Below are 22,339 nucleotides of genomic sequence, written 5' to 3' on the forward strand. Positions count from 1 at the left end.
CTTGATTCGAAATTACCTATGTTGAAAGAAGTAGAATTTCCATATGTAGCAGCAAACAAGACCTTGAAGTTGTAGATAACCGCACTAATTGTTGGTAGAAATGTATCAGCACTGTAATACGGGTTCATGATATCAAAAAATTTGGCTCTGAAGTTAGCAGTGATTAAAATCCAATGTTTTTCCTTGAATACGGGCATTTTTACCTAGGGAATTGTGGAAAGGAAAAATCTATTAGTCTAACCTCTTTCAACAAGAAAAATCAGTAAGAAACAGTTTGTACAAAAAGAACTTATCTTACCAAGGAAGCATTCAATAAACTAAAGCCAACATTACTTTCCTGTAAGATTAGTTTATTTTGCAGGATCTGAATGATTTAGCATTGGGTTCATTAGCTTCTCCTGCAAGTTTGTTTCCCAGAAAATTATTGATAGTTAAGAAAAGGAAATTTCAATGGTGTGAAAATGAAAACAGAGGAAAAGAATTTAAAAAATAGGCTGACCATGTCGTCAATGCTAACTATGTGCTCCACTATTTCACTGTTTGGTAGGAGGCCTTTTCTTCCTCGCTTTAGCTGTTCTTTGTTCTTTAGTTTTGAAAAACAGGCAACAACTCGAGGGTTTATCCAACCACCAGGCTTGAATGATAGAGTTATGGTTTTCTGATCCACCCAAACTCCTTCAATCTCAAATATTCTTTGGCTATTAATGGCAGAAGAATATCATCAAGAAAAGTGAAAATAAAACATGAGAAAAAAGCATTGATAGCATATATAAAATTTTTTATGTTCGAATCATGTACAACATATCACATAAAAATTCATATGCTTTTTGTACATACCTGAAAGTTAATTTGGGAAGTAGTCCAACCAATGTTTGTTAGAAATCATTCTCTATTCCATCTGAAAAGATGACCTGTTGCCCAGAATTTTTGGTTCTTGAATGACTAGTGTCGCAGATTTGAAAGAATTGTTCACACGTTGTTGCCAGGTTGAAGTTTCTGGTTTTGAAAACTTGCTGGAATGTGCTTCATGTTGTTCGAGTGCTTTAACTAGCAAAGAATCTTCAATAGGTGTGGCAATATTGTTTGGGAAGAGTTTTGGTGATAGGAAATCCATTATCCTTATTGGGCTCTTGGTTCCAGGAACATTGGGATTGGCATGACTATTGCAATGCATGCTATACTGATTTGCTGAGAGGGTGAACTGACTAGAGGAACAAGATGCAAATGGAACATTGTGAACTAACTCAATTGAGTTGGTAATTGCATCAAATGAAGGAGAATCTGTGTCTTGATATTGAGTGACTGTACCAGCCTCTCCATTTGAATTGGCATGCATTGTATTGTTGAGAGTACTCTGAGATGCAACTACATTTTCATCAGGCAACAAGTCTTTATCCAGTTCGGCATCAATGAAATCTAGTTGAACAAAAAAATTTAAAAGAACATTAAGAATAAGAAATCTTAACAACTCAGTTCATCTACATGTCTGAAAAAATTACTTTGGATAAAATGAAGTTTGTAAGAGAAATGACCTTCCAAATGCTCTCCTGGTAATAAGAATCTGAACAGTGGAAAGCAAAATTTTGTTTCTTCTACTCTTTGTTTTGGGGTTTTTGATTCAGACAGGAATCCTGTAGAAAAAATTTGTCATTACTTAATTCATGTTCTATTTGGGCACAGAGAAAAAACATGCTTAGAAGAGCTATGAAAGAAAAACTTACGATGCAACATTTCTGAAACATCAGTGGGAGGTGTTGTTTTTCGACTTGATGTCTTCACAAATAATTCCGGACAAGCAAGCTCTTCGAAAGATGGTAGATTACCATTAAAAGATAGAGAGAAATTAGAGTTGGTTATGTTCAGAGATTGAGTGAAATGATTGACCAATTGCTGAAGAATTTCATTGACATTGACTTGTTTATCTTCATCAACGATTGTTGGGACAGTTAGCATTGGGAAGTTTGGAGGTGATTCTATAGCCAACAATTGTTTAGTCCTAGGAACTTTGAATGTGTTATCCGAAACTGATGATTTAAATTGCAGGTTTGGGCTGCTGGAAGATGTCGACGTCTTGAGCAATGAAGTATGCATGTCATCTACATAGGTCTTTAGAGTAGGTGCTGAGTTCCGAATGATATTCGTGTAGAATTTCTAAGCTTGTATTTGAAGAATTATCTTGTCCTGTTGAAATGAGAGAGTACGTCTTGTTAAACAAACTTTAAAAAATGAGAAAGTCAGTTTGTTGTTGCTCAAAAAGATGAAAAGCAGCAAGAGAACTTACTTGTGTCATACTAATATCTGTGAATTTGGATTCAATATACTGCGATATCTCTTCAGGAAGTTCAATGAAAACAGAATCATTGAATGGAGTAGAGGAGATGTGTTTTATCTGTTGGGTAAGAACAAGATGTTAAATATTTATGTAATGTTCCATTGCACTTTGAAGTAGTACCATAACTATAAAATGAAAATTAAAGACAAGGAATAGAACTACGTAATGTGCAATAGTAATATCTATGAAGAACAAGGCCATACTGGTAGTCTGCCATATTCGTTTCTCTCGCCATGGAGCGCATCAAGTGCCATGTATGAATTAAGCATGTTTGCCGACCATAGTGGTAGTCTTGGTTCAACGCTTGGGAACTTCAATTCACTTATTATGAGGAACTCAAAATAGGATATCGGACATTTAAAACAAAATTCAGACAGATTTGGTAAAAAATGACAAGTGTGAATCAGAGACAAAAAATTGATTGGTGCATAGAAAAAGAAAAATTAAAGAAATTTTGTCGTGGGAAATGAGCTTACCACCATAAGTAATTTGCATCCTCCAGGAATGAACTTTTTGGTGCTTGCCTTGTTTAGTTTTGCTTTTTTGATTGAATAAACCATGTAGCTCAAACATAGCAGACACCAATCATATTGTGAAATACTGTCTATGTCAACTACTGCATTGTAGACAAACTTGGTAACAACTCCACTTGAATTAGGTGCAACAAACAGTGACAGTAGTATCAGAATGAAGATTCGGCAGTATTTATCTTCAGGAAGTTCATCATTGATAATTGAGAAAAGGTACTCAATAGTGGGTGAAGTTGTTCCTAACTCATGCTTGATGAATTCATACGTTGCTTCTGATGGTTTCGTGATGACAGGAACTCCACCAATTGGCATACCAAAAATCTTGTGAACAGTTGAAGTTGTAATAGGGAATTTGAATCCATTTCCCATTTCAATGGAGCAAGAAGTAGTGTTGAAATGGTTTGAAAGCCATAGGTAAATGGAGTCAATATTGGATATGCTTGTTATTTGTAGGAATGTTTGAAAACCCATTCTACCTACACACTATTTGTGTCTATCACTCATTTCAGATGCAAGCTTCAGAAATGATTCGACATGCTCAAATTGATTGCACTGCATGGAAAAAAAATAAAGGAAGAAAGGAAAATATTAGAGGATTTTTCAAAAAAAATATGTCCCTTTTTCGTCATGAATCCTAGAGGTAGGCTGCAGAAAAGATCACAAGAGGGGCCAGTAATCTGCTAGCTATTCAACAGCTTATCAAGTCAAAATAGTGTCTCTATAAGTAGTTTGATTAAACAATGCATACTTGTTCTTGGTAAGGAACGACAAAGAAGAGTAAAGTTGGCTGGACAAGCATGTTTTGGAGCCACTACATGTTTTGTACAAAAATGTCAAAAAATCCTGAAAGTGGAAACAGATTTTTCAAGCTTTTACGAGCCTCCAGATAAAGAAAAAAACATCTGGTGACAAAAAAGAGAGTAAATATTCAGGTTGAAACAACAATGCAAAGAACTACTGCTATTTGCTGAAGTTTTGTATCATTGCACAATGGGTGTGGACATGGAAGATAGTTACTCATTGATTTGGGAAATGAAATGGGTACATAAAAAGCAAAACATAAACAATAATTGTACTACTAGAGAACTGAGCAAAACATATCAGAGAATGTTATAGAGCATATCTTCATTACCTTGGATCTTTTGCCTCCATGTAAAATCTCTTCTACTTCTCCTTTCTTAGAACATCCTTGTTCCATCTACAGTGAATAGAGTATCGTTAATTGTTTTAATGAAATTAAGAGGGGAGAAATTCAAAGTAGGAAAACATGGCAGTTGCTTCGGTGTGGAAGTGATACTATCTATCAGTATTGAAACACAAATTTCTAATATGCATTCATTGTAAGCACTGTGTTGAACTACTAACAAACTGCAGCTCATTGATCACCCGACGATGACCGCACCAACAACCTTCAATTCCGCGACAGGAATAGTTAACAGTTTTCAGAGGCTATGAACATGAAACAGTTACCGCTGAGCTATCGTCTGATCAGTCCCGTCGTGATAACAACAATTTGACTGCAAATGGTAACCAGCATCTTCCTATGTTGCCGTCACCGTTGCCATCTACCAACAGAAGGTCTCCCGGACTGGAAAACCAAACCCGGATAGTGCAGTGAACTGCTGGGTTGGTTGTAGCTGCACCGTTGTTTTTCATTCATGATTCCATCAATGCGTTGAGGGCCATCCCAAAATCATTTTTTGGTTCCCCATCGGAAAAAGATGCTGAAATTATCTTCTAATAAGCACTGTGTTGTAGGACTAGTATTACTGAAATTATCTTCTAATAAGCACTTGTTATAGTACTTCTAGGAATTAGTGAATGTAAGCAGGAAAAACATCTTAATTGGCATGAACAAAAAGTATTTCCACAAGGCTACTATTCCTGACATGTTCAAATCGAACTACATGGCTGCTAAAATATTCCATGAGAACAAACCCTAGCCCATTAGAACACGCGTTGTAGTTAGAGGCACCTAAAAAAGACAGCAGTAACAACCTATCTAAGTTGCAATCCTTGGAAGAAGATCTTAATCACGATGATACTTCCGCAAGATTGAACAAAATATACACAGATGAAGAGGTTCGAGGCGAGTAGAACATAGGCAGGGCGGAAGGGAGAGGGGATGGAACCTTTTGCTTGGAGCCGATTCAGCCAACGGAGAAATACCGGTGAACAACACTTCAGATCTCAGGAGGGGCGACGGCGAGCGGAGGGGAGGAGAGAACAGAGAAGTGAAATGGGGAAAGTGTTCTAAGTGGACGGTCCCACTTGTCTGTTGCTGAACAGAAAATAAAGGAGGAAAAAAAAACTCCGACCAGATAAGAACTGGGGGTACGTGGTCCGATCTGTTCCACCAAACCACGAGATAGGAGGCGGTGGCAGTGTAGCGCCGGCGCCGCCAGGGCACCTAAAATCCTGTTTCCACCAGCGGCCGTGCTCGAGCGCACAGGTAGTAGAATACCTCGCCCTCTCTTCTTGATCTTCTTCCTTTCCTTTCCTTAATTCTGTTGTACATTGAAGAAAGTTTGGTTGGGGGAAAAGGAGGAAGAAGTGGAAGAAAAATTACTTGAAGTTTCTAGGATAGTAAGAGGTAGAATTGGTCAGTTAGTTGCTGTTGATCTGATGAACAAGTACTTAGTTTAACGACTAGCTAGAATTGGCCAGTCATTGAACCTTGATGATTACCTAGTTTAATGCTCTGAAGAATTTCCTATGGCCTGAGTTGCAATTGTTGTTATGATTCAATTTCAACTAGATTTTTAAAAATTCATTGAATCAGTCCTTAAACTAGTGAAAAGTTATTCCAAGCACTGCCTTGCAGATGTTGTAGCGGCAATGTAATGCTAGTTCTCCCAAAAATTGCTAACATGTTTTAGAGAAAATACTCTGAAGCTGCTCTGGCTGCTGCTATGTTTCCTGAACAAATGTCACAAAAGAAAACAGTGCCAGCAGAGTAGAGAAGTGAAACACAGGACTAATAAACGCACGTAGATGATGCCCCACCGAGCTCCAGTATGTTACGTGCATGATAAATCTGTAGGAATACAAAGCCATTTTTTCAAACACATGAGGAAGACCAAAGAAATTGTCCAGTCATTGAAACTTGAGAATATCCGAGCTGTTTAGTTGAATCTAGTAATATGATTAATGATCCAACTATGTTTGCAAGGTTCTGCCTTAGTGGCATCTATCTATCTTCTACCTATTTATGTTGGACATATTCCAGCTAAGTTTCTTTTTACAAATACTTATCACCACATATACACAATATTTATAAAGTATTAATGTGTTAAGTAGTTTAATCCTCTATTTCATTTTACTTCGCATATTTGCAAGTTTGACAAAGTGCACTGAAAATACATAATAAGCAGTACGTGTTGTCTTGTTTGTTGCAGCCTATGGTATCATCCAGATGGAAGGTGAAAGCAGTTTTGTGCAATTTGCTAACCAGCAAGAAATAAGTACGGAGAAAAAGATTACTAAGAAGGTTAGTCTCTACATTTCTTGTTTATAAAAATAGAAGTTGAGTGTGTTCATTGAAAAAGTTAGTGACTACAACACCAGGAAAAATTCAAAAGAGAGAATGTGTCATGTTTTCTTCTGGATGCAGAAACAAATTGAGAAAAGAACTGCATCCAATGGAAAAGAAGTGAAGAAGAGAAGGACCAACAATGAAAACAAACTGCTGGAACGTTCAATGGGAAAATATGCTGCAGAACCTGCAAGTGTGGTGAGTGACTGTCCTTGATTCAATCATTGCTTTGCAGGGTTTCAGTTAAGATGACAAGATCTTTTAAATTACTATCACTTTTCTCTTAGGGGTGTCCTTTGATGGAAGAATTTGATCAGTTTGTTCAATATCAAAGTTTGAGGAAAGAAACTGAGGTTGGTTCTTTGAGATCTATGATTTAAAATGCATTTCTTCGTTGCAAATGATATGCAGTACTAAACTTTAACACACTCAAAAATGGTGTCCAGGAACTGATTGAGAGTCAAGAAGCTGAAATGGGGTTCAATTTATTTGGTGGCATTGACAAAGAAGTAGAAGTAGATGCACCAAACATGATCAGCGAACTTTTGCGAATGTTAAATAACAATGAACAGACTGTAAGTACTTTCAAAGTGGGTAGTGTGATTATAATTGTAGCACATGTTTTTCTCAACCAAAAAGTGTGACAAGATCTTGAATACAGTTGTAGTGTTTGACAGAAAGTATATCTTCATTGTTTTTTGCAGTCAATGGGGAGAAATGATGATAACAACTACAATGCTTCTGAATCATCTTCAGCAGTAGTGCTAAGTTTGAGCAAGCAGGTCAGTGTGAGAAAAAAAATGAAAACCTGCAAGTGCTTTTGTTTGCAAATATACTAAATTAAGAAGTGATATGAGTATTAAAATGTAAATAAATCTTTACAGGACAGTGTTGGTGAGAACATGAACATTGAACCTTTGACGACAACAGAAGAAGTGGAAAATATTTGCTGTGAGGTACGATTTTTGCATGCTTGGGGAAAAGAATAAAAATAGACTTTTCATATTTTAACTTTGTTTTGTAAAGATTCTTATTCTGATGTTGAATACTTGTGTTCCTTCCCTTTGCAGGTACTTTCTTTGGTTCAGAATTCTGAATGTGATTACGAAGGAAATTCTGAGAGTGCAGATTCTGATGAAGAGACAATAGCTTGTGCGGGGAATGAAGAGTATGTGTTCCCTACACCAGATGAAGCAGACAATGGTAGTGTGCCAGAAATTGGTAAAGTATTTACAACACTAGATGATGCTGCCCGATTTGTAAATGTTTATGCTCAGCTGAATGGTTTCGCAATGATAAAAGGAAGGAATTATAAGAATAGGAAGTTGTATTTCCAGTGCAATAAAAGTAGGAAAAGACCAAGTATCAACACTGGTTTGAGGAAAAGGAAAAGAAACATTATTGAAGGGACAAATTGTCCAATGAATATAACAGTGAACTTGGTGGATGACAAGTGGCATATCGCTTCAATGTGTCTTGAGCACAACCATGATCTAGTAAGGTCTCCATCACTTACAAAATTTTTCTTAAGCCACAGAAACATGAACGAGGTAGAAATCATGTTGTCAAAATTGCTTCAAGAACACAGAGTGAAACTGAGAAGAATCATGAGCATACTCAGAAAGCTTTGTGGTGGCAAGCTGGGAAACATTACCTTTGATGTGAAGAAACTGGATAATTTGAAAAAGGGAGAACAGATGCGTAAAAAGGAGGACACAGATATTGAATGGACATTGCAGTATATTGAGAAGCTACAAATTGATACTCCTGGTTTCTGCTATAGGATGCAAAGAGATACAGACAACACGGTTCTCAGCTTGTTCTGGACGGATGATCGTTCCCGATTGAACTACAGGTTGTTTGGTGAGATCATTTCATTTGACACCACTTATAGCACAAATAAGTATAACATGCCTTTTGCGCCTATAGTGGGAATTAATGGCCATGGAAGTACAGTTGTGTTTGGTTGGGCGCTATTGCAAGATGAAACTTCAGATACTTTTGTGTGGCTGTTTGAAACTTTCATGGAGGTCATGCAGTGGAAAAAACCAGGAATAATATTGACTGACCAAGATGCAGGGATGAAAGATGCTATTCCTCAAGTATTTCCAGATGTGTTACATAGGTTCTGTCTTTGGCATATATTTAAAAATGTGCGGGAAAACATGAGTGCTTACATGGCTACAAGGGAAAAGATGGAAAAACATATGATGAAGTGTTTATTGTAGTCCATTACTGTTGAGGAATTTGAAGAAAGATGGGAGAAATTTGTGCTAAAGTATAACTGTGCTGAACATGCTCACATCAAAAGGATGTGGGAGAACCGAACCTTCTTTGTTCTAGCTTATTTTCGAGGGGTGTTTTGCCCTTTCATAAGGTCGACCAGCCGGAGTGAAAGCTTCAACTCAAATTTCAAGGACTACATCAAGAGGAAAGATACTATAGAGGCTTTCATGAAACAGTATGTGTTGTTCCAAGAGAATGTTATTCACATAGAAAACCAGGATAGATTCTTGTCTAATGAGAAGACTCCTGTCTTTTGGAGTCATCAGCTTGTTGAACGGCATGCAGCAGCAATATATACCAGAGGAATCTACTTGAAGTTATTGACAGAATTAGTGAATTCAACAGCTTTTAAAGTTATAGAAATTGAGAAGGATAAAGTGTATGATTTGGAAAAACACATCAGGTATGAAAAACCAGAATTCACAAGAGAAACGTTCAGAGTCCATGTGGACCTTAGTACTGGTTCATTCAAATGTTTTTGTGGGAAGTTTGAGCATGATGGTATTGTTTCTTGCCATATCCTCAGACTTTTTACGCAGTTTGACATTACCCATATTCCAGATAAGCTGATTGTTGACAGATGGACTATTTCATTCAGAGAAAAAGAATTGATAAGTGCAAGAAAGAAATGGTGCTTCTTACAGGTGAAGATCAGTCACACAATGCAGTTAGATATGCTATTCTGATGAGTAAAGTTGGTGAAGCTTGCTCAGACATCAGCAAAGATTCTGAACTTAGCAAAGAACTTTTGGATGTTGTTGCTCAAATTCATACGAAGTACTTGCAAGGGAAGAAACAACAAGAAGAATTGCAGTCTGAAGATCCTCCTTCGTGAGCAAAGGAGAAAGATTGAAGCCACAATCTGAAAAGAAATCTAGGAAGAAAGCAGCTCCAAAAAAGAAGACTAGTTGATGGTTTTCATTGTTCAGAACAAGGAAGAAGATAATTTCTGTTTGCAGCAAGGAAGAAGATAATTTCCTTCGTTGAAGAATTTTTTGCATTGTTAGCTGAAAAAATTTGGATGGATTTTAATTATTGTGTGGACAAAGAAATTTGATGATATCCCTTGTTTTCTTGTTCATGGATAATGTTCTTTGCAAAATGATGATTGGATAATGTTCGTTGGATAAAAAATGATAATTGTATAATGTTCCTAGGATAATGTTCTTTGCAAAATGCTCCTTGGGGCCAAAACAAATTAGTTGAACAATATTGTCCGAAGCTTGAATAAATAATTGTTCCCCGAATAATGTTGCCTCAATTAAAAACTGTTTAACGCTTACTAAATAGTTCCTCAATATTGTTCCTTGATTTTTAAAAATTCATTGAATATTCCCTCAATGATGTTCTTAGTGAAAAGTTAAAAATTGTTATTCAAAAATAAATAATGTTCTCTGAAAAAAAGGTTATTCTAGACTAAATTGTTATTTGCATTTTGAAAAACATTTATTTGTAGAACATTATTAAAAGAACATTATTGGGGGAACAATCATTATTGCATAAAAAAATAGTAAATAATTTTCTTTGAAGTTTAAAAATGTTCTTTAAGTCCAAAGAAAAAATTCCTCGGCATCAACAATATTTAGGGAACATTATTCAGGGAACATTATAGTTCCCTAAGTAATGTTCTAAAAAAATACTAAATTGATCCATAATAAATAATTTTCTTTGAAGTTTAAAATTGTTCTTCAAGGCAAAAAAAATTTCCTCGGCATCAACATTATTTAGGGAACATTATTCATGGAATTTGGGGGACATTTTTTAAAGGACATTGATCATGGAACATTATAGAGGAACAAAAACAAAATTGAACAGATAATTGGGGAACATTATTCGAAGAACATTATTGGGGGAACAAACATATTATATAAAATAATGATAAGTGAATATTACTTCGAACAAAATTTCCTTGAATAATGTTCCATTCGGGTCAACAAAATTTCCTTGGAGGGATGTTTTTACTATAATGATAATCAGGTCAACAATGTTCAAACTCTTCAATATAAAAATGTTCCTTGTATAATATTTCCTGAATAATGTTCCAAGAAAATCAGTAATTTGTTCCTTATAAATTCTTTGAAGTTTAAAAATGTTCTTCAAGTAAAAAAAATTCGTCAGAATTAATAATTATTTGAGGAACATTAAAAGACAAACATTAATTTGGGAATATTATTGGGGGAACAAAAAAGTTTGAACATTATTAGAGAACAAGAGAACATTATTTGAAAAAAATAGAACATTATTTGGGGAACATTATTTGTGGAACAATATTAAAAGAACAATTTTTTAACATAATTATTAAAGATAAATTTATTTATCATGGGAACATTATTAGAGAACATTGTTCGGAGAACAATATTGGAGGAACAAAAAAATTTGAACATTATTATAGAACAACATTGGGGAAAAAATTGGACATTATTTGGGGAACATTATTTGTGGAACAGTATTAAAAGAACAATTATTGAACACAATTATTGAAAACAAAATTATTTAGGGACTTCACATAACATTATTTGGTCAACATTATCTTGGGAACAATATTAGAGAACATTGTTAGGAGAACATTATTGGAGGAATAAAAAAGTTTGAACATTACTTCCAAGAAAATCAGTAAATTGTTCCGTATAAATAAAGTTCTCTGAAGTTTAAAAATGTTCCTCAGAATCAACAATTATTTGAGGAACAAAAAAGTTCGAACATTATTAGAGAACAAGAGAACATTGTTGGGAAAAAAATTATTTGGGGAACATTATTTGTGGAACATTATTAAAAGAACAATTAGTGAACATAATTATTAAACACAAAATTATTTATCGTGGGAACATTATTAGAGAACGTTGTTCGGAGAACATTATTGGAGGAACAAAAAAGTTTGAACAATAGAACAAGATTGGGAAAAAAATTGAACATTATTTGGGGAAAATTATTTGTGGAACAGTATTAAAAGAACAATTATTGAACACAATTATTAAAAACAAAATTATTTAGGGACTTCAGATAACATTATTTGGTCAACATTATCTTGGGAACATTATTAGAGAACATTGTTCGGAGAACATTATTGGAGGAACAAAAAAGTTTGAACATTACATGCCGAACATAACAATAATCAGGGAACATTTTAGGGGGACAAAAAGTTTGAACATTATCTTGGGAACATTATTAGAGGACATTAAGAGAACATTATTGTGAAAAAAAACATTCAACATTGTTTGGGGAAAATTATTTGTGGAACATTCTTAAAAGAACAATTATTGAACACAATTGAGCACCATTATTAAAAGATAAAATTATTTAGAGAACATTATTGGGGGAGCAAAAAAGTTTGTACATTATTTGAGAAACATTATTGAAGGAATAAAATTATTTAGAGAACATTATTCAGAGAACATTATTGGGGGAACCAAAAAGTTTGAACATTATTTGAGGAACATTATTGAAGGAACATTAATCAGGGAAAATAGGGTAACAAAAAGAAAATTCAACATTTATTTGGGGGAGATTATTGAAGGAACATTATTAGGCGAACAATCAATATTCTATAAAAAATGATAACCGAATAATGTTCCTTCTAACAAAAGGGTGAACAAAATTTGCTTGGAGGAAATTTTTTACTACATTTATTTCGTTCGTTCGTTCCTAGGAATATTATTGTTTGATGCGGAATTTTTTGTTCACCCTTTTTTAGGAATTTTTTACTACATTTATTGTTTGATGCGGAGGAATGTTGCCTAAATAAATTTTCTTTAATAATTGAATAATGTTTGTTGAATACTGTTCATTCGTTGAATAATGTTTGTTGAATAATGAATAATGTTTGTTGAATACTGTTCGTTCGTTGACCAATTTAATTTTGGAGAAGTGTTCACTACAATTTGAATAAAAAATGTTCACTGAATATTGTTCCCTAAAATAATGTTCTTAGTAAAAAATTTAAAAAAGTTCTCCAACATTACTTAATGTTCTCTGAAGTAAAAAAATGTTCTTCAAGCCAAAAAAGATTTCTAGGAACAAAATGATAATTGAATAATGTTCCTTGGAACAAAATTTCCTAGGAACGAGGTCGAGAAGCGGACCAAATTTTGTGAATCTTTGTTAACATTATTAAAACAGGAAAAATAACATTATTCAAATTGTAGTGAACACTTCTTCAGTGTTCTTTGGGAAGTCTGTCCTAAGGAAGACCAAAAATTGTATCAGCATTGTTTTGTTCATCACATTGTGTTTCCTTCTATAAACTTATGTTTGATCCAGATATCAAAAAACTTGAAAACAACTATGAGCACCAAACACATATATGAAAGAAGAGATGCTGGTGACACGATTCCGATAAATGTATTAAACTATTGGGAAAATCATTTAGTCAAAACCTAGAGGAAAAATTTAAATTGTTGGGAATATTCTCCTCATAATAATTGTAGTTTTCTGGTCATACTGGGGAAGACTTATTTCCACAACAAGAGAAAAGAGCGGTACTTAAAAAGTTTTTCAAATAAGAGACAGCTGACTTTACAACTACTTCTGTTTCATTCATGGCGCAATTGGACAGAGATCAATTTTAGAAGCTGGAAGTGTTTTCTTTCTGCATGGAACTAATGGCGCTTTTTCCTCTTCTTGCTTGAAACATCTTCTTGAAGTCGCTCGAAGTCTTCTTCATTGATGTCAGACTTTGCCAATTTGTAAGCAACGAGCTACCGAAATTGAGGAATAATTTCCTGATACAAATCAAAAGGTGAACAACACATTAGGCATGACAAAAGAGAAGTGCTGGAAACTAAACATAGAGCAAGTATGGAGGAAGAACAATTTCATGGCAACATACATCATCAAATTCCTTCATGTTCTTCCCATCCCAAATATCCATGTACATGATAGCATACAGAGCACAATTGTGGCTGCACAAGAATTTTAAAATTCAGTAAAAGAAACTTGTTTAAAAAAATTCAAGTGAATAAAAGAGTTTAACAGAAAAGAGTGGATTCTCTATAATGATGCTTTTGTTTTACTCACAGGTTGTTTTGCTGGGTGTAGTCCTCAGGAGAAATGCACTCAAAATTTTCGATGTTTTTGTATGTGTACCCAGAAGATTTGAAGAGGGTAGACATGTTGATGATCTATATTGAAAAGTAGTAAAGTTCAACAACCACAGAACTTCAATAAGAAAAGGGTACTTAATTTTTGTTGAATGCCTAAACATACAGAAGCTTACAGGGCAGTTAGCAGTAAAAACAGATTATGTTACAAAGCAAAAGAAGTTAAAAGTAAAGGAAGAAAACAAACCAGGTTTGACGTTAACTTGTTGACAAGATTTTGAGGAACAGAAGATCTTGAATCAAAGAAATTGATAGTTTCAAAAAATTGTTGATGCAGAACAAAGACCAGTGGAATGAGTCAACTCTGGGGAAGTATAGCTGGATGGCAAAAAAAAGTAGAAAAAACAGATAAGATGAGATGGAATGCAAAAAAAAAGAGAAATACTTGTGATGATAAAAGTTTTTTACCAGATCACGCTTATGCAAGTTCTTTCCAGAGGTAATTTTCTTGAATTCTCTTAGGCAAGACCGAGAATTGAAGATTTTGGGGTCTACAAGCACCTTTTGCTGCAAAGTTAAATTAAAAAACAGATCATAACACCAAGAAACATAACTTCCATGAGTGTATCGTGAACAAAAAGAAACATAGATGAGGAATAGAGAATTACCGTGAAATAGCTAGTAAAGCAATATTTTGAAGGGTCCTTGCTGTTTGGGTCTGGATTTTCATTCTCATAATTGAAAACTTGGACATAGGCATTGAATACTTCATTATCAACATTTCCTATTGCCTTTAATGAATTATACAAATTATCATACTCCATAGGAAAGCCATTGATATCATTAACAGTTGGACTGCATGATAAAAAAGAATAGAAACGCTTATTGAACAAATTGTACAAAAAAGAAGAATGCATGATATTGAAAAAATTAGTTTGCATGTTGAAATGACTTACTTATTGCCATTCTTGAAGAATTTGTTTGCAAGGTATTTCTTATAAAACTCCTGAACATGCGGTTCAACAATCATCTTTGAAATCTTTTCCTAAGGAGATATTACTTTTGCTTTCCTTTTCTTTCTATTTCTCTTCTCTATTGTGCTTGGACCAGACATGTTTAGTGTAACATCAGATGACTGCTTCTCAGGTACTAGAGGATCTATCCAATTAAGCAGTTGCATATAATAAGTATTGTGCTGACAACACAATATAACATATAAAAAAGACAGGGCATTGCAAGAACAAAATTAGTGAAGCAAAAAGCAAAACAATGGAACAGCAGGATGGGGAGATGATAAAAAAATGTTTTGAGTTACCTTTGGGAACAGACTTGACAACTTCTTCGACTAATAAATCATCTCCATACTTCATGGCAATTTCAATGCCAGTTGCAACATTATCAATTGATTGTGAATTCAGATTTGTTGGCGTGGAGGCATCTTCAATTATAATGTTGCTCAAAGGAGACAATATGATCTCGAGACTAGGATTGTTCTGAACTAGAAAAGGAGAGATGGGATAGGAAGATGATTCATTGTTTGGTGTCTGACTGGCAGGTCTAACATCACCTGGCTTTTGCTCATTCAGTAATTGAACATTTTCTCTCACAGAAAATGAGTTTCCAATAAGAGGAGTTTCCTGCAAATTTACTGTCACAGAGTTGACATTTTGAGAATCTATCTGATTTGCTTCAGTAACACTTGTAGGATGAACAAAATCCAGTGGTTCCAGGAATCCAGTTGAGTTAGTATGAACTGCCTCAGAAACGGTACCTGAAAATGGCAAAAATAGTGATGTCAGAATGTGTTTACAGAATGAATGTATTTACCATAATAGTGATGTCAGGAACAGGAAACTGAGTACTAATAAAACTGCCTCATGAACAACAAATTGAGTGCTATGACTAGTTTGAGTAAAAGAAAAAATGTTGACCAAATGTGTTATCAGAATGAATATCATTGTCCACACCTGTTTGTGCTTGCTCATTTTCCTGGAATTGCCGAGGTAATGACACTTGCTTTTGAACTTCATCGGAAATTTGAACTTGGTTATCCTTGGTAACAACTGGAGTAGGAATGACTCTGATATGGTCGTCAAATAAAGAACCTGTAATTGCCTCACTGTTAACTTGGAGTGTGCGATTGCCAGGATTTAATGGTTCTCTGAGAACATTTCTGTTGCTGGCTCCAGATAGAAGAACAATTGGATTCGTGGTTGAAGTGCGAGCATCATTGACTTGGCTGCTAGAATTTTGCTGTAAAGACAGGACAATTGCTTTGAGTTCTGCTAGCATACTCTGTACATGCTCTTCATGGAACTTCATCCAAATGACATCATGTTTTGTAACTATTTCAGAGACTATCTTCACAACCTATTAGTTTGAGAAAACAGAACAGATATATGTGTATTAGTTTCTGGTATGAAAGTAAAGTGACAACACTAATATCTATTAAGAAAAGAAAAAAAGCAGGCCAACATACTTCTGGATTGTTGTTCGAAGTAGATGCAACATTTTCTCTGTCATTTTGGTTTGGAATGTCATTTTCATCATTATGAAAAGACTCTGGAGCTTTGGACCACTTCTCCTCAGCCAATACAATTGCACGAGCACTGTAAGGTGTCCTAGAGATGTCTTTCAACTGCACAAAAGAATTGCAATTGAAAAGGATTATAAATGACAAGATTTGCTCCTTCTAGATTGCTTGTAGAAGAAAAAACTTTTTGCTAACTTGAAAAATGAACAACAACAAATTTATACAAGAAGCTTACTGGTAAGAAACCCAATGCAAAACTCTTCTTGGAAGCTCTGTTCAGATCCACTATAGCTAGATAGTGAAAGTCTTCATTCTGAACATGTGCAATTCTAGGGACTCCATAATTGATGTTTCATTGTTTAGAAGATTTTGTGAAGTCTACAAAGTCCAGATACACAATCTAGGAAGGTTGTGAATCATAAGAGAAGATATAAGAGGTAATCAGTGACTATAAAAAAGTTTGCAGAACGAAAGTCTATGTAAAAAATTGAAAATGACAGAGAAAAGAAAACTTACGGCAGCCAACGGTAAACATCCACCAACATAGATTGAATCATTCAATGGAACTTCTGTTCTATTGAAGAGTTTAGTGCTGAAGTTATCAATTTCATTGTTCAGGTGATCAATGCACAACTGAGCCAAATCAAAGGTCTTCAGCTTGGTAATGTCATCCCGCCCATAAAGAAGTTTCCAGTTTGCATAGTTCCGAGTGGTTGGACATAAAACAGATGTTATGAACAGAAACATGAAGCTCCATATGAAGCCTTCCTCAGTCTCATCATTTTTCATCTTGGTGATTATGTTATCAAATGAAATGTTCTTCTCCCTAGCACCAAGATACTCAGACCTAAGTTCCAATACTCTAGCCACGATAACTTGATCTGTGCTGTCCATAGGAAAAGGCACGGAACCAGAACGAATACCAAAAACTTGAATTACCATTTCCCTTCTCAGATGAATTATCTTTTGACCCTTCCTGAAAACTCCTGTTCCATTACAATTTAAGTGGTTCGCAACCCATTGCAGTACTGGAATTGGAATCATTAAATGAGGGTGAATGTTCAGGAGATGATCAAGCTCATATTTCGTAACATATGACTTCTGGATGTCAGTTAAATCAGCAACTGCCTTACGCCACCTAATGGTAGAGAATCTGTGTTTGATACTACCCGGAGGGTATTTGTAAAGTTTAGGCATTTTGACAGTTGAGTGAGAGCTGTATAAAAATAATAAAAAGTAAGGTGCTGAAATTTCAGGTATAAAAAAACAGTTCATGTAAATGTAAGCTGCTGAAACAAAAATTAATTCTGCAAAATAGAAGAGAAGTACATAGTATCACTCATAGTTACATTATACACAAAAAGCAGAAGATGCCAACTGATTGCCAAGAAAGCAGAAGTGATGAAGGACTAATTCCAATGCAAGAAGGATATGTAGCCCTAACACCCAATTTTTCTAAAATTTATTTTCTTCCTCTTCTGTTTCCTTGTTTTTCTAAATTTTCTAAACAATTAACATTATTTTATTTTCTGAATTTTTCTAGAACACTTTTTCAAATTGGCGAACATTTTTTGATCCTCAATTTCAGAAATTGTTCATCCATGTCAAAAATTTCAAAAAAAATTGATGTTATAAAATTTAGATGTGATGTAGTACAAGAACAATCTGGGAAACCAAACTGAAAAAATTGCTCCAAAGGGACCTTGTCTAGCCTCATATTCACCCAAATCAGACTGAAAAAATCGCTCCACTGCTACCACCAAACCTTCTACAAACCCTAGAAACGCTGGACTGACACAAACGGGAAAAAACGTCTTGATCTGGCGAAATCACACATAGAGGACACGAACCAGCTTGACAAGAACATAGAAGAGGGAACTGGGGGCATTACCTTGAAGATGACGAACTTGACGAAGATCGATGGAACCCTAGACGACCCGATCTTGACGGAACCCTAGACGACACCGACGCCGACGAGGAAGCAGTGACCAGGGCGGTGGCCTCTTATCGGAGCGGGATCCCCGCAGGAAAAAGCAGACAAAGAGGAAGGAAGTGGGATGCGAGACGAGGGAGGAAGAGCACGACGGATGCGGGACGTGGGAGGAAGAAGACGGGAGATGCGGGACGAGGAAGAGGAATGGGGAAACAGTGACTCGAGGAAGAGGAACGGGGAAACAGCGAACAGGTACTAAAAAGGCCGGACCAAATCAGGCGAAGGGGTGTGCGGCGCGTCGACAGTTTGACGCAAAATGCGTCAAATAGGATATTCTGTTCGTCGGCGCCCGCGCCCACTCGGTTGGGTGAACAGGGGCACGGGGAAGACGACAGAGGATGGGGAGTTGGGCCGGCTGGGCCGACCAGGCTGGCTGAGGCCCAGGGGAGGGGCCTTTTCCCCTCATTTACTTTTTTTGTTAATTTTCCTTTTATATATTTCTTTTCTGTTTTCATTTATCTATTAAGTTTATTTAGTTTTATTAATTATTTCAAAGATCCTAAATTGGCAGTTCTAAATATACCACAACCACATTAAATTGGGAACATTAAATAAAATAGTTTTCATTTGTTTTAATATTTTCAAAGTGTTTAAATAATAGTTTTTGCTACTGTTTTAATCATTTTAGAGTATTCAAACATTTTATAAAAGTGTGGTTTCTCCACCTTAATTACCTATGCAATACTTTGATCACTCCAAACATTTTAGTTTTAATACTTGAAAACATTTATTGTTTGCTCGATTTTGAATTTGAATTAGAATCGGTTTTGAAATAACACAAGATTAGCAACAGTAATCGAAGTGACGTGGCATCATTAGTAGAGAAATATTGTAGCTTAATTATCCGGGCATCACACATTGCCAGAGGCATTCATATAGAGTCCGGATTATTTTATTATAATTATATGAGGTTTTTTACAAACCAGCCCTAATTATGGACTATTTAGTCATCGGTGGCTTTTATATGAGGTACTGTGACCCGCCCTGGGATAAACCGCCTAGGCAATTATTCTCTGTTTACATGCAGGGAAAGTTGATAAACATGATCTGCAAAATTGATAATGTCAAGCAACATAAATGGCATATTTTCACATAACTGGATCAGCAGTGTTATGCAAACAAAACATGCACGATGGCACGACAGATGGCTGTCTTAAACTAGCCTATTACAAGGAATCTGATAGCCCAAAGAGGATAAGTGTTTTTGAGACATAAAACATCACAGTTCTATGGCTAATAAACTGGCTCATGAATCTTGGCGGGTTGAAGCCTCCGGATCATCCTGTGCTTCTTCTTCTTCGGCTCCTTGATTATCCTTTGGCTGGAAGTCAGGCATAACCCAGTTGATACTGGTCAATGCTCTAAACACGGCTTCATCATCAATAAGGTTGGATGGATCAATGTCAGGAGCGAAGGTGTGCTTACGAGTCGGCGGGATGAGATCTGTCTCCTGATGAACCGGCGCCTTCACTTTCTTATTCTCAGCATCATAAGCCTCCTGGTATGTGGATAGATTGGTTTCTTCAGCCAGCTTACTTGTTAACGGACGCAGTGCTCTTGCTATTTCTGCATAGTCATCAACACTGAAGGGAGACCCATCCTCGTTAACACTTGGGCGACCATTGGCCAAGTCTTCCGGATCCAGATCTGCTTTCCACGCCTTTGCCCGGCTTAAAGCAGTCAAAGCACTAGCTCTGGCAGATGCTCGCTTTAAATCGTTGATCCGTTGGAGCAACATTGATAACCTCTCCAATGTATCCTTGATGAAAGTAGGTGGAGATTTCTTATGCATAGCAGCAACAACTGTACGTTGGGTGCCAGTTTATAGCTGTTCTACAAGAGTGTAGATAGCCTTCAGCTTGAGGTGCATATCTGAGCCCAACTTGACGCTCCAGGAGCCTATATTCCTTAAAATCTTGATAAGCTGATAGATGAATATGATCTGATTGCTGGTGTAAAGGAATTATTTTTCTACTTACTGAAGATCACTGATGTCATATTATTGAGTTGATGCTTTAAGCTAGACAACTCTTCAGTCACCGGCTTAAGGACTGCTTTGGCATCCTATGCTCTCTTCAATAGAGCCGCCTTCTCGGTCTCCAGTCGTCCTTATCATTGCTGAAGCTTTGTTTCAACTATTCAAGGTTTTCTAGTGCGGTCTTCATCTCTGACTTGGCCTTGGATGTTTCAGACAGCTGAGTTTTAATGTTGACCTTCAAATCATTGATTTGTGAATCCTTCTCAGTTAGTTCAGCCTGTGACATGAGCAAACATGTAAGATATTAGGATCATGATTATTTTATGAAGTCCCAAGCACAATACAAGTATTTTCCTTGGCACTTGGGGCTAATGCCTATTGCACTTTTCAAACAAGAATTTATCTGATGAGCCGGGTACAATGATATGATCCGGTTTACCAAAGTTACATATTGAAGTGTTGATTTCATCAATATCGATAAGTCCCGGTTTAACTATGCTAGTTAAATCGACATTACTGCTACTTAAAGTCCCGACTTAACTTGATGGTTTAAGCCGGCCCTTGGGAGCTACTAGTGATGATGTTCAGTTCTCTATGGCAATTGGAAAGTCTACAGCATATTCAATCCTATCATATCCTATAGACTTGGCGGCTGATAGACATATAATTATGAAGAGAATGGTGATTGGATTACCTCATAGCATTCCTTCATCAAATTTACTAAACCGGCTTCAAAATCACGGCTGGTGTATAGACGGTTCAAATAATCGAAGTGGATTTCCTGGGCGTTGAACTGGGAGTAGCCCTCTAAGTCTACTTTCAACTTGCCTTTATCAGCAGCAAAAAATTCTTCCTTGTCGTTGTGCTTGGATAAGGCAGTGGGGTTACCCAGCGCAGTATAACCAAGCCTGGTGATAGTGACATCGTCAGTCTTATCTTCAGTAGGCTTGATGAGGCTCGACAGTTTAGAGATGACCGGCTCAACATCCATATGATCTATGGTAATCTCGTGCTCTTCTGGTGGCAGGTCGTCAATGGTGGCCTCAGCGATTGGATGAGACGCTTCTGGCATTTGTTTTTCCAGCTTAGAAGGGTTGGAATCTTCGGCCGACTTGTTCAGTTTCGCTTTCTTGCTGGGCTTGGCTATACCGCTAAAAATAAGAAATACAAAGATGTCAGAATATTAATCAGACATGAAGTTTCAAAAGATGGAATACGCCCTTACCCAGGCACAATCTTGAAGGCTGGGATTTGAGTTCCCGTTTAGTCGCTGGAGGAGGAATGAGATGTTCCCTGATAGTTTGAATCGGACAGGTTAAGAGGTTGTCGAAAAAGACCCGCCATGGGATAAGATAAGTCAGAAATATTTTAAACCTCTGGTCGACGTTTGTGAGGTGCTGGGGTGTTCGGTAAGCCAGAGGATAAAACTCTGCCGCCGCTGTTCCGGGTCGTATGGCGAGCTTCATGTTGCTACTTCTTCAAAAGAAAGTTGGGATCCAAGTGAGCTAAAGGGTGAGAAAATCTTACTTTCCGGCTTGCTTGTCGAGTTTTCTGTGTTGGCAGAGGTTCTGAGCCGGAGGAAAGAGTAATTACCTCTGCATCATCTGCACGGCTGGCCTCTGCTTCATCCTGATAATAGTCATTGTCAATAACATGTACAAAAAATGAGCCAAGGGAATCAAGTTCTACCTCCGACTCGTCATCATCATCTTTGTCATCCAAATTGAATAATTCGGCAGTGTTGGACTTCTTCTTAGCAAGCCTTTTGCTAGCCTTACTCTTTGTCCGGGTTTTCTTTGGCTTCTCTAGCAACTTCTTGGTCCAAAAGGGTGAGTCAGCCTGTAAACATCGAATGAGTATGAACAGGAAATACAAATAAAAATGAGTCAAGGATGAGCTTGATTCAAAACTCACAGCTGGCGGCTTATTCAGAATGCAGAAAGGTTCCAATCCGACTTTACTGCAATCTTCCAGGCTCTCATTCAGCAGGGTCTTTGTCATTTTATTAATGTCTTCCTCAGTCATTTCGGTTTGACAGTGGCGCTGAGGATATGTTAGCTCACCGATATACTCACACATTAAATTAGGCCAGCGGCTTAGAGGCAACATTCTCTAG

General features: G+C 36.4%; 1 pseudogene; it reads left to right on the forward strand.

Moving 5' to 3' along the window:
• The first annotated feature begins 6,277 nt into the window (after positions 1-6,277).
• Positions 6,278-9,595, forward strand: LOC147964479 (protein FAR1-RELATED SEQUENCE 5-like; annotated as a pseudogene).
• Positions 9,596-22,339: the final 12,744 nt, after the last annotated feature.

The sequence above is a fragment of the Triticum urartu genome, chromosome 6A (genome assembly GCF_056163025.1).
Source record: "Triticum urartu cultivar PI428250 chromosome 6A, HENAU_Tu73, whole genome shotgun sequence".
Taxonomy (NCBI): Eukaryota; Viridiplantae; Streptophyta; class Magnoliopsida; order Poales; family Poaceae; genus Triticum; species Triticum urartu.